Below are 13,422 nucleotides of genomic sequence, written 5' to 3'. Positions count from 1 at the left end.
CAGACATAGACGGACATACAGACACAGACGGACATACAGACACAGACACACATAGATAGGGAGACAGACAGATAGACATAGATATACAGACAGACACAGACAGACATAGACATACAGACAGACATGCAGATAGACAGACACAGACATACACATATGGATAGACATGCAGACAGACATAGACAGACATACAGATAGACATACAGACATGGACAGACAGACAGACATGGACAGATATAGACAGACAGTCATACAGACATAAACATAGACACAGACAGACATAGACAGAGACATACAGACAGACATAGACACAGACATAGTCGCAGACATAGACAGGCAGACATACAGAGACAGACAGAGACACACAGATAGACATAGCCATACAGATACAGACATTGACACAGACAGGCAGACAGACAGACAGACATATAGACATGCAGACAGACATAGACATACAGACCTACATAGACAGAGACATAGAAGAGACACATAGAGATAGACATACAGATAGACTTAGACAGATATACATATCGACATAAAGACAGACATAGACATACAGGCATAGACACAGACATACAGACGTAGACATACAGACATAGACAGACATACAGATAGACTCACAGACGGAGACATAGACAGGCAGACATAGACGGACTTAGCCATACAGATAGACATAGACATACAGACATAGACATGGCCATAGACATGCAGACAGACATAGACATACAGACATAGACAGACATACAGATAGACATTCAGACATACAGACATTCAGACATAGATGGACATAGACATACAGACATTCAGACATAGATGGACATAGACATAGACATTCAGACATAGATGGACATAGACATACAGACAGACACAGATAGACATAGACATAAACAGACAGACATAGACATGCAGACATAGACATGCAGACATAGACATGCAGACATAGACATGCAGACATAGACATGCAGACATAGACAGACATACATAGACAGACATAGAAGAGACACAAAGATAGACATAGACACATGGACATAGACACACATAGCCATACAGACAGGCATAGACATACAGACAGATAGACATACAGACATAAACATGGACATAGAGATACACACCTACAGACAGACAGACAGACATACATAGACAGACAGACGTATACAGACATAGACAGACACAGACATAGATATGGACATACAGACATGGACATACAGACATAAACATGGACATAGACATACAGGCAGACATGGACAGACATAAACATGGACATAGGCAGACAGATATAGACATACTGACAGAGACAGACAGACATAGACAGATGTAGACATAGACAGACGTAGTCATACACATAGACATACAGACACAGGCAGACAGGCAGACATAGACAGAGACACACAGATTGACAGACAGACATAGACATAAACATACAGATACAGACATTGACATAGGCAGACAGACAGACACAGACATAGTCACAGACAGACATAGACATAGACATACAGATAGACATACAGACATAGACAGAGATAGACATAAACATGGACAGATAGACAGACAGAGACAGACATAGATAGACATAGACATACAGACATAAACATGGACATAGACATACAGGCAGACATGGACAGACACAGACATGCAGACATAGACACAGACATAGACCTAAACATCGACAGAGACATACAGATAGACATAGACGTATACAGACATAGACACAGACAGACATACAGACATAGCCATACACATAGATAGACAGGCATAGACACAGTCAGATATAGACACAGACAGACATCGACATACAGACAGACATAGATAGACATATGGACAGACAGACAGACATAGACATACATAGACAGAGACATAGAAGAGACACAAAGACAGACATAGCCATACAGACAGACACAAACATAGACACAGACATCTGCAGACATAGACATATACAGACATGGACCTACAGACAGACATAGACATATACATACACAGACATACAGATTGACATAGACAGACATACATATCAACACACAGACAGTCACAGACAGATATACATAGACATACAGACATAGACATACAGACATAAACATGGACATAGACATACAGGCAGACATGGACAGACAGACATACAGACAGAGATGTAGACATACAGACATAGCCATAGACAGAGACATACATACAAACACAGACATAGTCACAGAGACATAGACAAAGACACACAGATAGACATAGCCATACAGATAGATATAGACAGATAGACATATAGACACAGCCATAGGCAAACAGACATAGACATACTGACATAGACAGACAGACATAAACATAGACAGACATATGGACATAGACGGACATATAGACATATAGACGTATAGACGTATAGACATACAGACATAGACATAGACATATAGACATAGACATACTGACATACAGACAGACATAGACATAGACACACAGACATGTAGACATAGACAGACATCGACAGACATAGTCGTAGACATACAGATAGACGTAGACAGACATAGACATACAGACATAAACATGGACATAGACACAGGCAGACATGGACAGACATAGACATACAGACAAACATAGAATACAGACACAGACAGAGGTACACAGACATAGACAGACATATATAAAGATCAACATAGATAGACATACAGATTGACATAGACATAGACAGACATATATAAAGATCGACATAGATAGACATACAGATTGACATAGACATAGACAGACATATCCATACAGATAGAAATAGACACAGACATAGACATACAGACAGAGACATACATATCGACAGACAGACATAGACATAGCCATACACATAGACATAGACATACAGGCATAGACACAGACATACAGACAGTCACAGACAGAGACAGACATAGCCATACAGATAGACATAGACATACAGACATAAACATGGACATATGCAGACAGACATAGACAGAGACATACAGATAGACATAGAAATACAGCTCGACATTCAAACATAGACACAGACATACATAGACAGAGATATAGACATGCAGCCATAGACACAGACAGACATAGACATATAGACAGACAAAGACAGACAGACATACACATAGACACAGACATACATAGACAGAGACATAGACAGACGGACATACACATAGACAGGCAGACATATGGATAGACATATCATATAAATGCAGACATGACATTTCTCTTGCCCTTCCACATTTCTCTTGTTGAGACCGTACCTACCCATCCCCTCCTCATCCTCTTTATTGAGGCATATATTCATCCTCTATAAAAGACACATACACATAAACACAGACATAGTCACAGACATAAACAGGCAGACAGACATACAGATAGACATAGACATGGACAGACAGACATAGACAGACATAGACATACAGACATACAGACAGACATAGACACAGACATAGGCAGAGAGACAGAGACACACAGATAGACAGAGCCATACAGATACAGACATAGACAGACATAGGCAGACAGACAGAGACATACACAGACATATAGACATACAGATGCCAAACCATTATGCGGACAACAAAACGAATTTCCATACCGGATCGGTCGAGGCCCGGGTTACCAACGACCGCCACCGGTACAGGTGGTCAGCAGGGTACCAGTGGAAATTGTGCTACTGCTGGGTGAAAGAGGAGAAGGAGACGGGGAAGGCTAGTCCGGAGGCAGTGGGAGAGGGGGAAGGGTAGAAGTGTGGAGGTGAGAGTTGGAACTCTGAATGTTGGGACAATGACCGGCAAAGGGCGAGAGTTGGCTGATATGATTGAGAGAAGAAAGGTGGACATACTGTGTGTACAAGAGACAAAGTGGATGGGGAGTAAGGCGAGGAGCATTGGAGGTGGTTTCAAACTGTTCTACCATGGTGTGGATGGGAGGAGAAATGGTGTCGGGGTAATCCTGAAGGAAGATTATGTCAAGAGGATATTGGAGGTGAGGAGAGTGTCTGACCGAGTGATGAGTATGAAGTTGGAAATTGAAGGGGTGATGATGAATGTCATCAGTGCATATGCCCTACATACATATGGGGTGTGTGATGGAATATAAAGAAGATTTCTGGAGTGAGTTAGATGAAGTGGTGGAGAGTGTATCCAAGGATGAAAGTGGTGATTGGAGCAGATTTCAATGGACATGTTGGGGAAGGGAATAAAGAGGATGAGGAGGGGATGGGTAGGTACGGTCTCAACAAGAGAAATGTGGAAGGGCAAATGGTGGTAGAGTTTGCAAAAAGAATGGAAATGGCAGTGGTAAATACGTATTTCAAGAAGAAGGAGGAACACAGGTTGACATACAAGAGTGGAGGAAAGTGCACACAGGTGGATTACATCTTAAGTCGGAGATGCAACCTGAAAGAGATTAGTGACTGTAAGGTTGTGGCAGGGGAGAGTGTAACTCGACAGCATCGATTGGTGGTCTGTAGGCTGACTTTAGAGGTGAGGTTGAGGAAGAGAGGGCTGAACCAAGGACCAGATGGTGGAAGCTGAAGGAGGAAGACTGTTGCGTGAAATTTCGGGAGGAGGTGAGACAGGCGTTGGATGGTGGTAAAGATGGGTGGGATGATTGGGCAACGACAGCAGAAGTTGTGAGGGATATAGCTAGGAAGGTACTTGGTGTGACATCTGGACAGAGGAAGGAAGATAAGCAGACTTGGTGGTGGAATGAGGAAGTACAGGAAAGTATAAGGAAGAAGGGGTTGGCGAAAAAGAAGTGGGATAGTCAGAGAGATGAAGAAAGTAGGCAGGAGTACAAGGAGTGGCGTCGAAAAGCAAAAAGAGAGGTGGCAAAGGCCAAGGAAAAGGCATATGACGAGCTGTATGAGAAGTTGGATACAAAAGAAGGGGAAAAGGATTTATACCGATTGGCAAGACAGAGGGACCGAGCTGGGAAGGATGTGCTGCAGGTTAGGGTGATAAAGGACGCAAATGGGAATGTGCTGACGAGCGAGGAGAGCGTGTTGAGAAGGTGGGTGGAGTACTTTGAGGAGCTGATGAATGAAGAAAATGAGAGGGAGAGAAGGTTGGAAGAGGTGGAGATAGTGAATCTGGAAGTGGGGTGGATCAGTAAGGATGAAGTGAGGACTGCTATGAAAAATATGAAAAGTGGAAAGGTGGTTGGCCCAGATGGTATACCAGTGGAGGCATGGAAGTGCTTGGGAGAGATGGCAGTGGGGTTGTTAACCAGATTGTTTAATAAAGTCTTGGAAAGTGAGAGGATGCCGGAGGAGTGGAGATTAAGTGTACTGGTTCCGATTTTCAAGAATAAGGGTGATGTGCAGAGCTGTGGAAATTACAGAGGGATAAAGTTGTTAAGCCACACCATGAAGTTGTGGGAAAGAGTAGTGGAAGCTCAGTTGAGAGGAGAGGTGACGATCTGTGAGCAGCAATATGGGTTTATGCCAGGAAAGAGCACCACTGATGCAATGTTTGCGTTGAGAATGTTGATGGAGAAGTATAGGGAAGGCCAGAAAGAGTTACATTGTGTGTTTGTGGATTTAGAGAAAGCTTATGATAGGGTGCCAAGAGAGGAGTTGTGGCATTGTATGAGGAAGTCGGAAATGGTGGAGAAGTATGTGAGGATCGTGCAGGATATGTATGAGGACAGTGTGACAGCGGTGAGGTGTGCGGTAGGAATGACGGACCGGTTTAAGGTTAAAGTGGGATTGCACCAAGGATCGACTCTGAGCCCTTTCCTGTTTGCAATGGTGATGGACAGGTTGACGGACGAGATCAGACTGGAGTCTCCATGGACTATGATGTTCGCGGATGACATCATGATCTGCAGGGAGAGTAGGGAGCAGGCTGAATCGAGCCTTGAGAGGTGGAGGTACGCACTGGAGAGAAGGGGAATGTTAGTCAGGAGGAGTAAGACAGAGTACATGTGCGTAAATGAGAAGGAGGGTGGTGGTATGGTGCGGTTGCAAGGAGTTGAGGTGGGGAAGGTGGATTGGTTTAAATACTTGGGATCAACTGTCCAAAGTAACGGAGAGTGTGGGAGAGAAGTGAAAAAGAGAGTGCAGGCAGGATGGAGTAGGTGGAGAAGAGTTGCAGGAGTGATTTGTGACAGAAGGGTAGCTGCAAGAGTGAAGGGGAAAGTATATAAGACGGTAGTGAGACCAGCAGTGTTGTATGGTTTGGAGGCGGTGGCACTAACAAAAAGACAGGAAGCGGAGCTGGAGGTGGCAGAGTTAAAGATGCTGCGATTCTCGTTGGGAGTGACGAGGATGGACAGGATAAGGAATAAGTATATTAGAGGGACAGCGCAGGTAGGACGGTTTGGAGACAAAGTGAGAGAGGCGAGATTGAGATGGTTTGGACATGTTCACAGGAGGGAAACGGAGTATATCGGGAGAAGGATGTTGAAGATGGAGCCGCCAGGCAGGAGAAGAGGAAGGCCAAAGAAGAGGTTCATGGATGCGGTGAGGGCGGACATGCGGGTGGTTGGAGTGTCAATGGAAGATGTGGAGGATAGAGCGAAATGGAGACGGTTGGTCTGCTGTTGCGACCCCTAACGGGAGCAAGCCGAAAGAGGCAGAAGAAGAAGACATATAGACATACAGACAGACATAGACATACAGACATATAGACATACAGACATAGACATAGACATACTGACATACAGACATACAGACATAGACAGACATATAGACAGTCAGACATAGCCATAGACACACAGACAGACATAGACACATGCATAGACATAGACATACAGATAGACATACAGACAGACATAGACACAGGCAGACATGGACAGACATAGACATAGACAAACAGAGACATACATAGACATAGATAGACAGAGACACAATGATAGACATACAGAAAGACATAGACAGATGGACATAGACATGGACAGGCAGACATGGACATAGACATAGACATACAGACATAGACCTACAGGCAGACATGGACATAGACAGAGACATACAGACAGGCATAGACACAGACATACAGACATAGAGATACAGATTCACAGACAGACATAGACAGGCAGACATAGACAGACACAGTCATATAGACATAGACATACAGACATAAACATAGCCATAGACAGACAGACATAGACATACAGACAGACATAGACATACAGACATAGCCATAGACAGACAGATAAAGACATAAACGTACAGACAGTCACAGACAGACATAGTCACAGACATAGACAGACAGGCAGACATACTGAGACATAGACAAAGACACACAGATAGACATAGCCATACAGATAGATATAGACATAACATACAGACACAGACATAGACAGACAGACATAGACATAGACATACTGACATACAGACAGACATAAACATAAACATAGACATAGACACACTGACATACAGACATAGACACAGAGATAGACATAGTCATAGACATACAGATAGACATAGACAGACATAGACATACAGACAAACATAGAATACAGACATAGACACAGACAGACATAGACATACAGACATAAACCTAGCCATAGAAATGGACATAGACAGACATAGACATACAGACATAGACAGAGACATAGAAGAGACACAAAGATAGACATACAGATTGACATAGACAGATTGACATAGACAGATAGACATAGACAGACATAGCCATACAGATAGACATAGACACAGACATAAACATGGACATATAGACAGACACAGACATAGCCATACAGAAAGACATAGATAGACATAGACAGACATACATATTGACATACAGACATAGCCATACAAGCATAGACACAGACATACAGACGTAGACATACAGACATAGACATAGACAGACATACACATAGACATACAGACACTCACAGACAGACAGACATAGCCATACAAATAGACATAGACATACAGACATAGACATACAGACATAAACATGGACATAGACATACAGGCAGACATAGACATAGACATACAGCTAGACATTCAGACATAGACAGACATGGACATGGACATAGTCAGACATAGACATATATAGACATAGACATAGACATAAACATCACCATAGACAGAGACAGACACAGACAGACATACAGACACAGACAGACATAGAGATATAGACATACAGACATGCAGACATAGAAACAGACAGACATAGACAGACATAGACATGCAGATAGACAGACACAGACAGACATACACATAGACACAGACATAGACAGACATAGGCATAGACATACAGACATAGGCATAGACAGAGACATACATAGACAGAGACATAAACACAGACATACATAGAGGCAGACAGAGACAGACAGACACAGACATAGACAGGCAGACATAGACAGACATAGAGATAGACATACAGACAGACATAGACATGGACAGATATAGACAGACACAGGCATACAGACATAGACATAGACATACATAGAGAGAGACATACAGACAGACATAGACACAGACATAGTCACAGACATAGACAGGCAGACATACAGAGACAGAGACATAGACAGACAGATAGACACAGACATAGGCAGACAGAGACATACAGACAAACAGACAGAGACATACAGACATGCATAGACAGACATAGAAGAGACACAAAGATAGACATAGAGATAGACATAGACATACAGACATGGACATAGACATACAGGCAGACATGGACAGACACAAACATAGCCACAGACATAGGCAGACAGACATGGACATAGACAGACATACAGATTGACATTGACAGACATAGATATCGACATACAGACGTAGACATACAGACATAGACATAGACAGACGTACAGATAGACATAGACAGTCACAGACAGAGACATATGCAGGCAGACATAGACAGAGACATACAGATAGACATTCATACAGACAGAGACACAGACATAGACGCAGACAGACAGACATACACATAGACACGGACATAGACACAGACATCGTCATGGACGTAGACAGGCAGACATAGACATACATAGACAGAGACACAAAGATAGACATAGAGATAGACATACAGATTGACATAGACACATAGACATAGACAAACATAGCCATACGGACATAGACATACAGGCAGACATGGACAGACACATACATAGACAGACACAGACAGGCAGACAGACATAGACATAAACATAGACATACAGATCGACATAGACAGACATAGACAAACATAGACATAGACAGCCATAGACATACAGACAGACAGACATAGACCTATACAGACAGACACAGACATAGACAAAGATATAGACACAAGCATAGACATGGACAGACATAGACAGACAGACATACATACAGACATTGACATAAACATAGCCATAGATATGCAGACATAAACATAGCCATAGACAGACAGACATAGACAGACAGAGACAGACAGGCAGACATAGGCATACAGAGACAGACATAGACAGAGACACACAGATAGACATAGACACAGACATAGGCAGACAGACATAGACATACTGACATAGAGACAGATAGACAGACAGATAGACAGAGACATACAGACATATAGACATAGACATACAGACAGACAGAGACAACCATAGACAGACATAGATAGGCATAGACACATACAGACATAGACATGGACAGACATAGACATAGACATAAACATGGACAGACATAGACATGGACATAGACATGGACACACAGACAGAGACACAGACAGACATACAGGCAGACATGGACAGACATATAGACAGGCATAGACAGATAGACAGACAGAGACAGACATACAGATAGACATACAGATAGACATACAGACATAGACATAGAGACAGACTTTGACATACATAGACATAGACATAAACATTCAGTCATTGACATACAGACAGACATAGACATAAACATAGACATAGAGACACACAGACATAGACATAGACAGACATAGCCATACACATAGAGACAGACATACAGATAGACATACAGACATAGACATACAGACATTCAGACATAGACAGATAGACATACAGACATGCAGACATAGACACAGACATATAGACATGCAGACATAGACATGCAGATAGACATACAGACAGACAGAGATAGACAGAGACATCGACATACATAGACATACAGATTGACATAGACATAGACATACTGGCAGACACAAGCATAGACATAGACACAGACAGGCAGACAAACATAGACATACAGACCTACATACAAACATAGACATACAGATCGACATAGAAATACATAGACAGAGACATACAGACATAGACACAGACATAGACACAGCCATAGACACAGACATACACAGAGACAGACAGATGCATAGACAGACATCCAGACATGGACAGACATAGCCAGATAGACATAGACAGATAGACATAGAGACAGACATAGACAGACATAGCCAGACAGACATACAGACAGATAGCCATAGACAGACATAGATAGGCATAGACACATACAGACATAGACACATACAGACATAGACATATACAGACATAAACATGGACAGACATATAAATATACAGACAGACAGACACAGACATACATAGACAGAGACATAGACATGCATACAGACATAGACATACAGGCAGACATGGACAGACACAGACATAGACAGGCATAGACAGATAGACAGACAGACATAGACATACATAGACAGAGACATACAGATAGCCATAGACATGGACATACAGGCAGACATAGACATACAGACACAGACAGACATAGACAAACAGACAGACATAGACACACATAGACACAGACATACATAGACAGAGACATAGACATGCATACAGACATAGACATACAGGCAGACATGGACAGACACAGACATAGACAGGCATAGACAGAGACATAGACAGACATACACAGACATAGACAGAGACATACAGATAGACATATGGACATAGACATAGACAGACAGAGACAGACATAGAGAGACATAGACAGAGACATACAGGCAGACATAGACATATATAGACATAGACATAAACATCACCATAGACATACAGACAGACAGAGAGATAGACAAACATAGACATACAGATCGACATAGACATACAGACAGACATAGACACAGATAGTCATAGACATACAGACATAGACAAAGACATAGACACAAACATATACAGACAGACATAGACATACAGACATAAACATGGACATAGACATAGACACAAACATATACAGACAGACATAGACATACAGACATAAACATAGACATAGACATACAGGCAGACATGGACAGACAGACATAGACAGACAGACACATAGACATAGATAGACAGGCAGACATGGACATAGACATACATAGACATAGACAGACAGACAGACATATACATACAGACAAACATAGCCATAGACACATACAGACATAGACATATGGACAGACATATCGACAGACACAGACATAGACATTCAGACATAAACATAGCCATGGACATAGACATACAGACAGATAGATATACAGGCATAGACATACAGACATACAGACATAGACAGACATACATAGACAGAGACACACAGATAGACATACACAGAAAACAGACAGACATAGACACAGACATACAGACACAGACATCGTCACAGACAGACAGAGACAGGCAGACATAGACATAGACAGACATAGACACAGACATATGCAGACATAGACAGACATACAGGCAGACATAGACATGGAGACAGACATAGACATACAGACACACAGACAGACATAGACATAGACACACATAGACAGAGATACAGACAGACATAGACATATACATAGACATTCAGACATTGACATACAGACATAGACATAGACAGATACATACAGACAGATATAGACAGAGACACAGACATACATAGACACAGACATAGACACAGACATACAGACAAAGACATAGACACAGAGACATAGACATAGACATAGACATACAGACAGACGTACACATACAGGCATAGACAGACAGACATAGACAGCCATAGACATAGACATAGACATACAGACATAAACATAGACATGGACATGGACATAGACATACAGACAGACATAGACAGACAGACATAGACAGACACAGTCGTGGACAGACATAGACATAGTCATTCAGACATAAACATAGACATAGATATACAGACAGACACAGACATACAGACATAGACATACAGACAGAGACATGCAGACACAGACATACAGACACAGACATAGATAGGCATAGACAGAGACATACAGACAGACATAGGCATAGACAGACACAGACAGACATAGACATACAGACATAAACATAGCCATTGACATACAGACAGACATAGACATAGACATGGACAGACATAGACATACAGACAGACATAAACATGGACAGACATAGACATACAGACAGACATAAACATAGACATAGACATACATAGACATAGATCGACATAGACATACAGACATAGACATAGACATATACATACAGACATAGACATATACAGACATACAGACAGACATGTGGACATTTACAGACGTTTACAGACATATACAGACACAGACATACATACAGTCATACAGATAGATATACAGACATATACATATATCCAGACAGACATATACATACATTCAGACAGAGACAGACATACATACATCCATACATACATCCATACATACAGATATACAGACATACAGACATACATACATAGACATAGACAGACACATACATACATACATACAGACACACACAGACAGACAGACACACACAGACAGACATACAGACATACATACATACAGACATAGACACAGACAGACAGACATACTTACATGCAGACATACATAGACATATACAGACAGACAGATAGACACATACAGACACATATACACACATACACAGACAGACATACATACTGTATGTATGGCCGAATAGTGACCTCATTCTATGGAGGATTCCAATATCCTTCCTCTGATGGTTCTCATAATATTGTCTAACCCTCTGTGTTCTCCCCCAGTCCTCAACCTCCTCCATCTTCTGTTAATTTTGTTCTGTTGGTCCTGCTCCATTCTGTTATAGCTTCTCGATGAGCCTCGACTTTGTATTCCAAAAACAAATTTGCGAAAAAGTCCAAATTCACTTTGCATTGGTGATGCACTCGTCGTAAAGGTGGTGTGTGTGTGGGATGACACGGCAAGCTGAAGTTGTAGCTGGCAGGTGTTGAAACTTCATTTTTAAACTTTCCTGATGACTGGCCACTGTGGCCACTTCAGCATAGCTGAAGAAGTGCGATCAATGTCAAGTGTGTCCCCACAGGAGGAAGTGTTCATCACCCTTTCGCCTGTTAATGTGGTGTTCCTGCGTAAGTATTCCCACAAATCCTCTGCGTGAGCATTGGTGTTGAAGCTCTTCCCTTACCGATACAATCTCCCATGCAATTTTCACATGATCTGATGAGATGGCAATTGGTAAATGAGGCCAGGCCACGGAGGGGAATGCTCGGGTTGGTGTCAGCACAAGTAGTTGCTGGACCAATAGAACCCATCACGATACAAATCAAGTTATTCATGTAAGCAAAATAGTCACGAGGTG

The 13,422-nt window shown here is 42.0% G+C and overlaps 1 pseudogene; it reads right to left on the bottom strand.

The window, feature by feature from the left end:
* The window catches only part of LOC147019724 (uncharacterized), a 12,694-nt pseudogene extending 729 nt beyond the window's left edge, over positions 1-11,965 (bottom strand).
* Between the last annotated feature and the right edge of the window lie 1,457 nt (positions 11,966-13,422).

This window comes from Eptatretus burgeri, chromosome 9 (genome assembly GCF_056783735.1).
Source record: "Eptatretus burgeri isolate ZD-2024b chromosome 9, Ebu_testis_v1, whole genome shotgun sequence".
NCBI lineage: Eukaryota > Metazoa > Chordata > Myxini > Myxiniformes > Myxinidae > Eptatretus > Eptatretus burgeri.
This window is presented reverse-complemented; position numbering and strand designations above follow the sequence as displayed.